Genomic DNA, 12160 nt, shown 5'->3' with positions numbered 1-12160 from the left:
GAGCAGGAGTGGAGGTGAGAATTGTGCTCATGTCTTCGGGGAGCCTTTTGTCCCAGAGAGTTTCAGTGCATCCCACAGTGTGGAGTCCTTCCCTAGCAGGGCCTGGCTGTGTTGGTGTCAATCCCCAAGCAGCCCCTGAGGGTGAATTTGGGCCCTTCTCCCTTTGGGAAGGGTAACTCCTCTGTGGCTGCAGAAGTCCACAGCCCAAGCTCCTGTCAGAGCGAGATGGGTCTGGATTGACCCTGGGCAGCATTTGGAGCAATGGCAGCCGAGTTTTGCACCCTTCTCCTGGATCCAGGTGCTGCAGGAGGGGATCCGGGTGCCTCTGGGTCTCACTGAGCTCAGCAGGGAGCGCAACCTTTGGAGCAGCTCCTCCCTGGCTGCACAGCCCGTCCCATCCCTTCCTCTCCAGGGAGTGGTGCTGGAGGACTGCGGAGCTCCTTGGGTCTTCCTGAGAGGGTTTGGCTCTGCAATTCAGCTCCTTCAGAGCCTGGAGACACGAGAGCCCCCGTGAGCCTCGTTTAAGAGCTGCCATTGGCATCACTCACCTGGAGCTCTTCTTTCCTGGCTTAGGAGATTCGGGCAGGAGCAGCTGTAAACTTGAGGATCCCTGCAGACCTGCTGAGGGATCCCTTCCTGTGGCGTTGGTGAAGACATCAAATACCACTGGTCCCAGCAGGGCCCCTGAACAGTCCTGGGGCAACTGCTTAAGCCACATGAGAGGGACTAATTTGACACTGATTGTACAGCACTGTCTATTCCTTAGGGAGGTGATCCCAACTTGTCCTGTAGCATCCACACTGGAAATGTCTGGCCAGGGAGAGATGCTTTGTGCTGGAGGAGGCTACTTTGGGATGTGGCCGTCCTGGGGAGGAAGAATGGGAGCCCAGTGGGGTCTTGGATTGCTCTATGGCTTGCTGGGGGCAGGGTTTGGAGCACCCTCTGCAGGGTCAGGCCTGCTTGGTTTGTTCATGGGAAGTGACAGGAAATGGATCTCCTTCTCCAGCACACCTGGACAGGATGGGCAGGGGACAAGATGGGGACACGATGGAGCCTCTTTCTCACCCTTGGCCCTGGATGCACTGGCTGCCATTCCCTCCCTGGAGCACTCTGTGCAGGGATGATGCTTCCAAGTGGGGAAGCTCTACTGTTAGCAGATTTCAAGTCCTTGTTCTCTGTTCCTGTGGGGTTGGATGCCGTGGAGGTGTGGGTGCCTTCCCTGTGCCCCCCTGGCTGGGGGTTCTGGTGTGAACCCTCAGAGCTGGGCTCTCTTTCCTGCACAGGGCTTTTCTCCACAGGTTCTGTGGAGGCTGGAGGGGGACACTGACTGATCACCCCAAAGGCTCCAGCTGGAAGTGCTGCCATTGGCACTGCAGGGAAGGGGCGACCTGGACAAGTGTGGGGTGTTCCCAAACCCTCTGCAGTGTCCTAGCAGTGGCTGAGCTCTGGTGGGAGCCCAGCAGGGCCCAGCTCAGCTGAAGATTTGGGCAGTGGGTGCAGAGCTGCAGCTCCCAGGGCACTTCCCACCTAAGGCACTTTTCCTGCGGGGAGTGTGTTTGCATGCAGGAGCTTGGCCAGCCCTAAAATGGACCTGTCAGCCATGAGTGCAGCTGCTTGGAGGTGTCCACCAGACTATGATTTTCTGCCTAATCTTAATTTTGGGGCTGGTGACATGAAAGGCAAACCAATGCCATGCAGCAGGATGGTGTCTGCCCTGCCCTGCCCTGCCCTGCCCTGCCCTGCCCTGCCCTGCCCTGCCCTGCCCTGCCCTGCCCTGCCCTGCCCTGCCCTGCTGAGGGCACATCTGGGGAATGCAGTGGGGGTTGGATCCCCCATGTGTGGATCCTCATGGAATATGGCCTGGGGGCCACAGTATGGGATCCAACCAAACCCTGCTGTGCCTGGTGGAGCTCCTGGGGTCCAAGGAGTTCTCTTTGAAGCCAGGATGCAGCAGGGCAGCACCAGTTCAGTGAAAGGTGGTGCTGTGTGTGCTGCTCTGACAGCAGCCTTGGGAGGCACCTTGATCCATGGAAAAGATCCTGTTACACCAGGAGGAGTTGTTTGATAAAGAAACCATCTCCACATTTGGGCAACTCAGCTGCCATTTTTCCTGCATAAAGGGACTTTTGAAGTTTCTCCTTGGTCTGTGCCCAACCCTGGCACTGACAGAGGACTGGGAGTCTGCCCGGGGGGGCAGAGGTATCAAAAACTCAGAGAGAAAGGAACATGCTGAAATTGGAGCTATCCAGCCTGGAGAAGGGAGGGCTCTGGGGAGAACCTTAGAGCCTCTTCCAGCAGCTAGAGGGGCTCCAGGAGAGCTGGATGAAAGCCTTGGGACAGTGGCCTGGAGGGACAGGATAAGGGGGCAATGGCTTCCCACAGCCAGAGGGCAGGGTTAGATGGGATATTGGGAAGGAATTTTTGGCTGTGAGGGTGGTGAGGCCCTGGCACAGGCTGCCCAGAGCAGCTGTGGCTGCCCCATCCCTGGATGTGTCCAAGGCCAGGTTGGACAGGGCCTGGAGCAACCTTGGATAGTGGAAAGTGGCTCTGCCTGTGGCAGGGAGTGGAATGGGATGAGTTTTAAGGTCTCTTCCAACCCAAACCACTCTGGGATTCTATGAAATGAAACGTGAACAAAACCACTGTGAGCAGAAAACTGCCATTGCTTGCAGTGGCTCACACTGGTTTCCCTCAACCTTCCAGTGATTTGGGCTCCTCCTCGCCCTGGGCAGGCTCAGCCTCTGCAGCAGATGCAGATTTGCATGACAGACCCAGAGGCTGTGACCTGGGAAGTTCTGTTGCCCGGCACATGACATTTCCTCTTATTTCCTTGCTCCTGTGCAGGGAAGCCTCGCTCTGACCTGGCCCAAAGCTCCAGTCTGGGCAATTCCATTCCTTCCAGGATGGCCTTGGAGTAGTTGGAGGTTCCAGACATTGTGGGTTGTGCAGCTTTTTTTTTCCTGTGCCCACAGCTCTGCCTTTCTCCCCTCTTTGTGTACAGCCACCTGCCCTCTGTGTGGTCCTTTTGATGGGATGGCACTGCCTCAGAGAATCACAGAATCTCCTGAGTTGAAATTGATCTACAAGGACCATCCAGTCCAACCCTTGTCCCTGCACAGACACCCCAACAATCCCACCCTGTGCATCCCTGAGACCTTTGTCCAAACACTCCTGGAGCTCTGGCAGCCCTGGGGCCGTGCCCATTCCCTGGGGAGCCTGGGCTCAGTGACCCAGCACCCTCTGGAGGAAGAACCTTTCCCTGAGATCCTTCCCCTGACACAGCTCCAGCCCTTCCCTGGGTCCTGACCCTGCTCACAGAGAGTAGAGATCAGAGCTGCAGTCCCTGCTGAGGTTTGACCTCAGCTCTTTCCTGCTGAACAAAGAAAGTGCCCTCAGTCACTCCTCATGTGATTTCCCCTCCAGACCCTTCCCCATCTTCTCCTCCTTCTTTGCCTGGTGCTGTTCCTGCTGCTGTCACTGCTCAGGGTAGCCCAGGTTTCTCTGCGGTCATTGCCCAGCCCCTTCGCTGGCTGCAGCAGCCACTTCCCCCTCATCTACTGCCGGGCTGGCAGGGGCTGAGGGAGTTCTGCTCCCCCAGCCTGGTCCTGCCTCTCCCCTGCTCACACCCTGCTCTTCTGCCCTGGCATGGCCTCTGCCCCCGCCCGCTGCCAGGGGAGCAGATGAAAGCCGAGCGTGGTGCCTAATTTATAACCAGCTTGGAACTCAGCTTTGGCAGGGCAGAGCACGCCAGTAGATGTGGCAATGCCCAGGGAGCTGTGCTCACACTGCTTATCAAAGGATGCTTGAAAGGCTCAGCAATGCAAGGGGAGGGTTGGATTGCTTCATTCCAGCAGAGGATAAACTCCTCTATTACAGGGACACGTGTTTGGGAGAAGGAGCTGAGAGCAGGATTTTAGAACTCGTCCAGCCAGGAATTCACGGCTCCTGGAGCCTTGTCCAAAGGGAGCCAGGCTGAGGAGAGGGCACCTGGCTCAGCAGGGCTGCACCACCTCCCCGTACCACCTTCTGGAAAAGTGTCCAGAGAGCAGCTCATTGCCTTTAGCACAATCCCAAATGTGGGTCAGTCCCACGCCGATGGCCCCAGGACCTGTGGGCAGCAGGAATTGTGGCCAGCACTGACCTGCTGCTGCCCAGGCAGCCTGACCTGACCACTCCTGCCTGTCCTGAGAGCTGAGCCCTGGCTACGTGTGAGGAGCCAGCAGGGACCACAGGCATGGCTGGTCACATCCAAACCGATCACAGGCCAGTGTCTAGAGCTTCCCTGTCACCCTCTGTCTCTGCTGTGAGGTGCCATTGTCCTGGCTGCTGGCCCTCTGTGCTGGAAGGAATCTCATGGTGCTTGAGGAAGGGCAAGGTTTGAATGGTCCAGAGTGGGAGGGAAGCACAAAAAGTCTCCGGGTCCTTTGCCTGCTCCAGTGCAGGATACCGTGACCCCTCAAAAGGGGAGTCTGTCTTCTCCTTAAAGGCTCCAGTGCAGCAGCTCCCTGGGGTAGAAGGCACTCACCTCAAACCATCAACAGCTCCTTTTTCCCCCACAGACCCCCCTTTTCAGGGATAGGAAGAGTCCAGGAACTGTTCTCCCTATGAACCCTGCCCAGCAGCCTGGACAGGGAAGAGTTCAGGTGCAGCCTCCTGCCCACAGGGCAGCATGGGCTGTGAAACCCCGAGAGCACATGGAGCCTTTGGGACCCTCCTGTTCCCTGTGGGAATGGCCAGGGACTGATGGAAAGTGCTGTGGTGCTGCCCAGGCCCTTTCAGCAGCTGTCTTGGGCTTTTTGGGTTTCTGTGGGCCATGGTAAAAACTGTCCCACACTGGATCCTCTGTGGGTGCCTGTCCTGGTGTCCCGGTGCTGCAGGGAGGGTTTGGGGAGCAGCTCCAGCACAACCCAGGCTCCTCCACCACCAGCTCCCTCTCCAGCTTTTCCTGACCTGTTCCACCCAGCTCTCTCCAGGACAAAGCCTGGGCCTTGTGCTATAAAAAACCCACCTTGCCTTCCCTCCAGGTATTTCTGACACAGGAAAAACCCCTCTGAGAACAATAATTATGTCACAGGCCGCCACGAGGGTCTGGGAGCAGGATCTGTGCACACAACCTGCACTGAGGAGGGATGTCACAAAGCAGGATGGCTGAGAGCCCATGCATGGATGGATGATGGGTGACCCAAGGACCCCAGATCAGTCTCTGTGCCTCTTGTTGTGATGTCTCTTCCAGTGTTGCTGAGCAGGGCAGATCCTCAGGACATCCATGGGTGGGTGGGTGTTCTCTTGGCGTGTTCCAGCCACTGGGACAGGACTTGTCATCCTGGCCAATGTTGAAAAAGTGTCCTAGCAGTAAATTTGTCTTCTTTGCCTTCCCACAGGCAGGGCAAATGCTTTGGATGCCATGTGCTGTGCCAAGAACAAGAAGTTTCTCTTCCCAAGGAGGTTCCCTCCTCCCAAAGCTGCTACTGGGCTGCAGCAAGGGGCTCTTTTCTCTCTTGTTCAGTTCCCAGAAGGGCAGGAAATTGCCAGGACATGAGGCCTCAATGGAGTAGAAATGTCTGGGAAACTTGTGTTAAACTCCATTTCTGCCCAGAAGACTCTAAATTTTATTGTATTTTGTCAAATCAAGTTACATCAGAGATTAAAACCCAGTCAGGACAGCTGCTACTCATTCACTCCTGAAACCATTTCCCTGGTTCTCCAGAGTGATCATTGGACAAATGTCAGCCTGGTGTGATTACAGGAGGAGCACAAGGCACTTTGATCTACAGAAGTAATGTAAGATTTCCTTTTCAGCCACCCCTAAGCAGCAAAGCAGTCCCTGATGAGGTAATTTTAATGGAATTACCTGTGTATTCCAACCTCAGCAGCTACAGTGTCTGCAAAGCACACAGAAATTGCTCCTTAGTGCCACAGAAGGGGTGAACCTCCTCTGCAGCCTTGGCAGCTTCCACTGCCCAGCGGGAGCCTTGAGTTTGCAGAAATGGCAAAAAACCACAATAAGCCCCCAAATCATCCGTGTTTTGCTGTCAGACCCCTCAAACCCCCCATCCCCCAGGGGGGTTGGCGGTTTGTTGGATGGATGTTATGAGTTTGGAGTTTAAAATGGCTCTACTTGGCCAGTTCTGGTTGCGTAATGATCACTCCTGGTCTGTGCCATGGCAACTCTAAGTCCATGGAGTTGTTGGTTAATTTGCTTAAACCCCCATTTTTCCCATCTCAAGGAAGACCTTTGGTGGCACAGGAAACCAAACCCAGGGCTGAGTGACGAGGTGACTCCAGCCTGGAGAAGCAGAGATTCCCCAAAAGTTCCTCAGAGATTCCCCAGAGGTTTCCTTGTCTCACTGAGGAAGGCCCAGAGCCCTGAGGGGTGCTCTGGAAAAGGACAAGTGACCCTGTGCAGCAGCTGCAGCAGGGACAGTTCCAACTGTCCATAAGGAAAAAGCTTTTCCCATGAGAGCTGTGCAGCCTTGGGATGGGATCTTCTCTGAGAACTCACCGGGGCAAGAACTGGGGTCACTTGAGCTGGCTTTGCACTGAGCCCTGCTTTGAACATGACCTGGGGCTCAGGACCTCCCCGAGTCCCTCCAACCATTCCTGATTTCCCTGACCTGAAGGGCACTGACAGTTCCCACACGTGGCACTCGTGACATCCTGCAGGAGACAGAAGAGAGGGAGATGTCCCCTGACAGTGACAATTCTTCCTTGGCTTTTGGCAGCCTGAAAGCTGAGTGTGGCCCAAGCACCACCTGCTTTCCCTGCCCCAGGACAAGGCTGTGTGGGACATTCCTGCACAGATGACTTGATCAGTCTTCTCCATTCCAGAGATGTATGACAGGAGGGAAGGGATGCACTCTGGAGCATCAATCTCCTCATCTTCTCCTTGGCTTTTTGCGATGGTCAAACATCAGACCTTGTCTGTGGATCAAATGCCTTTTCTGCTTCTGACTCCCCTTTGGATTTGCCAGTGAGTGTCACCAGCTCCCTCTGTAGCGCCTGGGGCTTCTGGGATGTGGAACAGGAGCTCAGCCAAGTGCCTGGGAGGTGGAATAAATCCCTAAAGCAAGGCCAAGGGGAGGTCACACCTGCCCTGCCCCGAGCTCCTCCGGCCAGGGGTCAGAGCCCGGTCAGGCTGTCCCACTCTGGGATACCTGTGCTCATTCCCTGGAATGTGGAGCCACAGAGACAGGGATTGCACTGGCAGTGCTCAGCTTCCCAGAGTAGCCCAACCTCCCCTCACACACAGAAACAGGACTGCAGAATTCAGCTTGGTGCTTCAGTACATTTGTAATCCAGAGGGGATTTTGCAAGGACGGACCTGACAAAAGGGACTTGGAAAATCAGCACCAACTGTGCAGGCATGACTTGGATGCTTGGACACCCCCTTGGATGTCAGGGAAGCTCCTTGCTCATCTCTAGCACTGTTCCCTGATGATGGTTCAGGTGCCAGGTCATAAATTCTCCAGGAAAATCTGTGTTTCCCTGTTCAGTCTGAAGGTGAACATACGGATACTTGCCCACCTTGCAAAGCCAATCCAGGATGGACTGTTCCTGGAAAGCAGGAATGAAACAGAGAACCTCTGCAGGCCATGCTGATTGGCGTCAAATGTGCTCTCTAATCTCTGGTGCTGGGTTTCAGTGTTAAAATAAAAGATATCTTTCAGTAATTGTGTCAGTAATTGTGTCAGTAACATGATTAGCATAAACCTATAGAGTGGTTCAGAGTAGGGTTGTTTCTTTTTTTTAACAGGGTTTCAGTGGTTGTTTAGAAAACAGAATGAGCTCCCAGATTATCCTGTTCATCCTTTCCTGCTGGAATTGTTATCACCAAAGTCCTTCCCTGAAGCCCTCAGTGGATGCCAAGGAAGTAAATAAAACCTGGGAGAAGCAGCTCTGTTCCACACTTGGCATCCAGTGCTGTCTTCATCTCCTCCTCCTTGGGTTTGCCCTCAGCACCACAGGACCCCTGGGCCTATAGAGTGAGGTGAGATGGAGGATGAGATCCATGGGTCAGCCCTGCTCTGTGTGTCCCACCTTGTGAGTGACTCCAGAGTGGTGCTGCCAAAGCCCTTGGCACCCAGAGCCTTCCTTGGTGGAAGTCTGGTGCTGCTCAGTTGGTCCTGGGAGTAACGGGAATCCGTGCTCTCTTCTCAACCATCTTCTCATTTTTCCAGGGCTCCTCATAGCAGCAGAGGCTCCTCAGGGACTGCAGTGGGGTGCCACAGGATGCATGTAGTGGGAGGAAGGTCTCCATCAGCATAGCCCGGTGCATCCCACCCCAGGGAGGAACCAGGGGCTGTGCAGGAATTGGAGCCTTCCCAGTGCAGACAGCAAGGAGGGTGGAGAGGCAAAGTTCTGGAGCAGCTGCTTTTCCAGAGGAGGGGATGATCATGGATTGATACTTGTCTGCCATGGCATGTCCTGGTGGGCAGCAGTGCTGGGCAGTGCTGGGGCCAGGACATGGCGGGCACGGGGTCAGCCCAATGTTTTCATCTGGCAAGGACTGACCTGTGTTGGCAGTGGCAGAAAAATCTTCCTGGAATTCAGGAGGGCAGGAGGCCAGGCCTGGAGATGGCATCACTGCAAAGCTGTGATCCCAGTGTTCTGCTCCTCCCTGTGACAGGACAAACATGACAGCGTCACTTGGCAGCTTGTCACAGGGACACGACCCTGCTGAGGGGCTGGCACATCCCCATGGGCAGCCACGAGAGCCCAGGCCTGAGGGGGTACCAGCACAGGGCACTGTGACCACTGACCCAGACGCTCAGGGCGGCCTCCCACACTGACCTCCCAGCAGGGCCCACTTTCAAGGGAAGGCTCTTGCAGCAATCCTGGGTAATCAGGCCCCAAGAACAGGCTGCACCCCCTGACTGTGCCATGAGCACAAGGAGTTCCTCCTTGCACCATGTCCTCCCACATGTCCTCTCTGAGGATGTCACACCCTGCCATGGAGGTGTCACCAGCACCAAAGAAGTCCCTGGGACGGGGCCAGCCCCAGGGATCCTGAGCTGGGCTCTCTGTGCAGTGTCCTGGGGCTCAATCTGGGTCTTCGTTCCCAGACTCAAACTCCACCTCAGGCTTTGCTCTTGGGCTGCTGGGCCAGGTCTGTAGCAAGGAGGGGCTTTGGCAGCAGGGTCCCCAGGTGAGTCTGGGTGTGCAGCATCTTCCCCCAGTGCAGCTCTTTACCAGAACTGGGACATGAGACAGAGCAGGGGGAGCTCCCCCTGACCAGGGCACAGCCCAGGCAGAGAGGACTGGGAAGAGATGGGAGAGAGCAGCAGCCCCTTGGCCTGTTCTGGAGAGGCTCCTCAAGGGAGATGGGGACACAAGGAGATGAAAACTGGGTGGGTTGGCCTTGTCCTGAAGGGGAAGCAGAGATCCTCCCTGCTCCATTGCCATCCTTCCCTCCCCGTGCACCTCCCTGGGGCCTGCCCTTCCCTGGCAGCTGCGCGACCAGTCCTGGTGCCTGTTTCCAGAGTGACCTGCTGATCATGTCCCTTTTTCCCTGCTGACCATGTCCCTTTTTCCTTGCTGTCAGGCCTGCACAGCCCTTGGAGCTTTGAGCAATTCAGAGTTGTGATGCTGTTGCTCATCAGAGGTGGGACCTGTTTGTCAGGGGATGTCCAAGCTTAGGGAGGGGCAGAGGGGACAATCTGTGTCCTCAGCTGTGATGGTGCTGAGTCTGGAGGTGCTGTCAGGCCCCTGTACTGAGCTCTAAGAGTGCTCTCCAACCCAGAGCCACCCTGTCCTGCCTGGTGCCCCCTGTCCCCTACATGTCCCATTTGCCACCAACAAGGGCAGCAAAGCCAGGGAACCTGGAATGTGAGCCCATGGAGGTCCAGCTGACAAGGACAAGGGCTTGGCCTGACCTTCAGCCCCAAGGGGGTCAGGACTGGAGAAAAGGAGGCGAAGGAAAGGCTGGGAGAGCTGGGTTTGCTCAGATTGGAGAAGGGAAAGTTTGGAGAGGTCTTTCAGGTCTCTGCAGCCAATTAACGGGAGTTAATAAAGAGGATGGAGTAAGTCCAGGGACTTGCAAGGGCTGGAGCCCCTCTGCTCTGGAGCCAGGCTGGGAGAACTTGGGATGCAGAAGACAAAGCTCCACTGTAGGAGCATCCGCGGACGGCAGGGAGAAGGAATTCTGCTGACCTGAGATATTCTAGAATATGTGGTTTTATTGCATGGGTCGTGGGTAAAAAGGGCCTTGCCTTCAGCCACCAGCCTTGGCTGAAGGGAAGTCCCAGAAAGAGCGGGAGAATGAACAAGGGGGTAAAAGTTAAGAGAGAAGGGAGAGCAGGGAATAGAGCTATGAGGCATGAGCAGAAAAGGAGCTAAGAGAGGAGCTGGGATAAGGGAGGAGGAAGTAAGAGAGGAGGTAAGAGAGCAGGGAATAGAGGAGCCGGGATCAGAGCAGAAGAGGTAAGAGCAGAGTGAAGAGCAAGCAAAAGAGAGCGAGGTCTTTCTTACAATGCATTATATCTTCTTTTGTGGTGAATATTCTAATTTACAGTGACCAACCAGTACAAGACACAAAATCCTATAGAATCTACATATAGCCTACAAGAACTACTACATTACCATACTATGTTATATTTTAAACTCTAAAAACTACTCTTTAGCCTTTTCTGTTTTGCTACATTGACCTTTGGCTCCTTAGTTAGCAGAAGGGTATCATTCCATCAAAAGGGATTCTTCTTCAGCTGGCTAGGCTCTTGTTTTCAGGTTATATAGTAACTAAGACTTGGTATCCTACAACTCAAAGTAAGCTTCCATTTCTATTTCGATTATAGGTTTCATATTTTCAGAATCTTTTGCCAAATATTCATATCTATAAGGTCTCCCTGATTCATCTTCCCCAACACTCCACCTTAGAGCTCTTTCCGTAGTGCCTAAAGGGTCTCCAAGAGAGCTGGAGAGGGATGTGGGACAAGGGCCTGGAGGAACAGGAGCTTTCCCAAGGGGAATGGCTTCCCACTGCCAGAGGGCAGGGTTAGATGGGATATTGGGAAGGAATTGTTCCCTGTGAGGGTGGTGAGGCCCTGGCACAGGTTGCCCAGAGCAGCTGTGGCTGCCCCGTCTCTGGCAATGTCCAAGGCCAGGTTGGACAGGGCTTGGAGCAACCTGGGATAGTGGAAGGTGTCCCTGCTCATGGCAGGGGTTAGAACAAGATGAGGTCAGTTCCAAGTCAATCAATCCATTCTGGGATTCTGTGAAGATGAAGTCACACCTTCAGAGGTGCATGGGGAGAGGAGAGGCAACTGGAACAAGCTGGGACATGGGAAATTCCTTTTAGATACCTGAAAAACAATTCACCATGAGGACAGTCAAATACTGGGAGAGAGGCCTGAGAGGTTGTCAAATTTCCATCAAATCTCCACTGGACAAGGTCTGGAGCAACTGGGTCCTGACTTAGTTCAGCCCTGCTTTGGGCAGAGGGGCGGCCCCTTCCTAACTCATGAATTCCATGTTTCTGTCAGGGAACACCTCAGTGATGTTCCCGGGTCTTTAATCTCCCTTACACAGCTCAGGCTTTCAGCTGGCTGGATGCAGCTGCTCTGCCTGAGGCAACCTCTTGTTTTGGAGAGAAATCAGGGGTTTCCTTACTCTCCTGATCTCTGGGGCTAGAGAAGTGTCCCTGATTTGCCAAGGGCCAGCTCATGACCAGCCTGGCACTGTTGCCTTCTTGTCCTCCTACAGCACCACCCCAAAAACCTCTCGGTGCCACATGTGTGCAAGAGTGGAGGGGAGGTTTTGCTCAAGAACAGCCTTGCCACAAGTCTCAGCAGGCTTCTCCCTGGCTTTCCTCACCGCAGCAGCTCCATTTTCCCTTCCAGCTGTATCCTGTTACTCCGTTGGTTCTGAGCTCTCCATCTGCCCCCTTCCTATGGTGCTTTCTGGTCCCACAAAAGAGACACTTTCAAGGCAGGCAGAGTGAAACCAAGGTGTGCAAATCTGAAGAGCAGGTTCCCTCTTGTAGAAACCTTGCCAGGCTCTGGAAAGTCTCAGCTGCGCTGGGGTGAGGATGAATCACTGCTCAGAAAACGGCATTATCCTAGGAAATACAAGAAATTCCCAGCATCTGCACCTTGCCCCTCCTGGCGACCACCTGCCTGGAGGAAGAATCAACGCCCGGTGCTGAAGTAACCCCAAAAGCTGGACT

This window comes from Chamaea fasciata, unplaced genomic scaffold (genome assembly GCF_029207755.1).
Source record: "Chamaea fasciata isolate MVZ Bird 193981 ecotype frontalis unplaced genomic scaffold, bChaFas1.0.hap1 SCAF_25, whole genome shotgun sequence".
NCBI lineage: Eukaryota > Metazoa > Chordata > Aves > Passeriformes > Sylviidae > Chamaea > Chamaea fasciata.
This window is presented reverse-complemented; position numbering follows the sequence as displayed.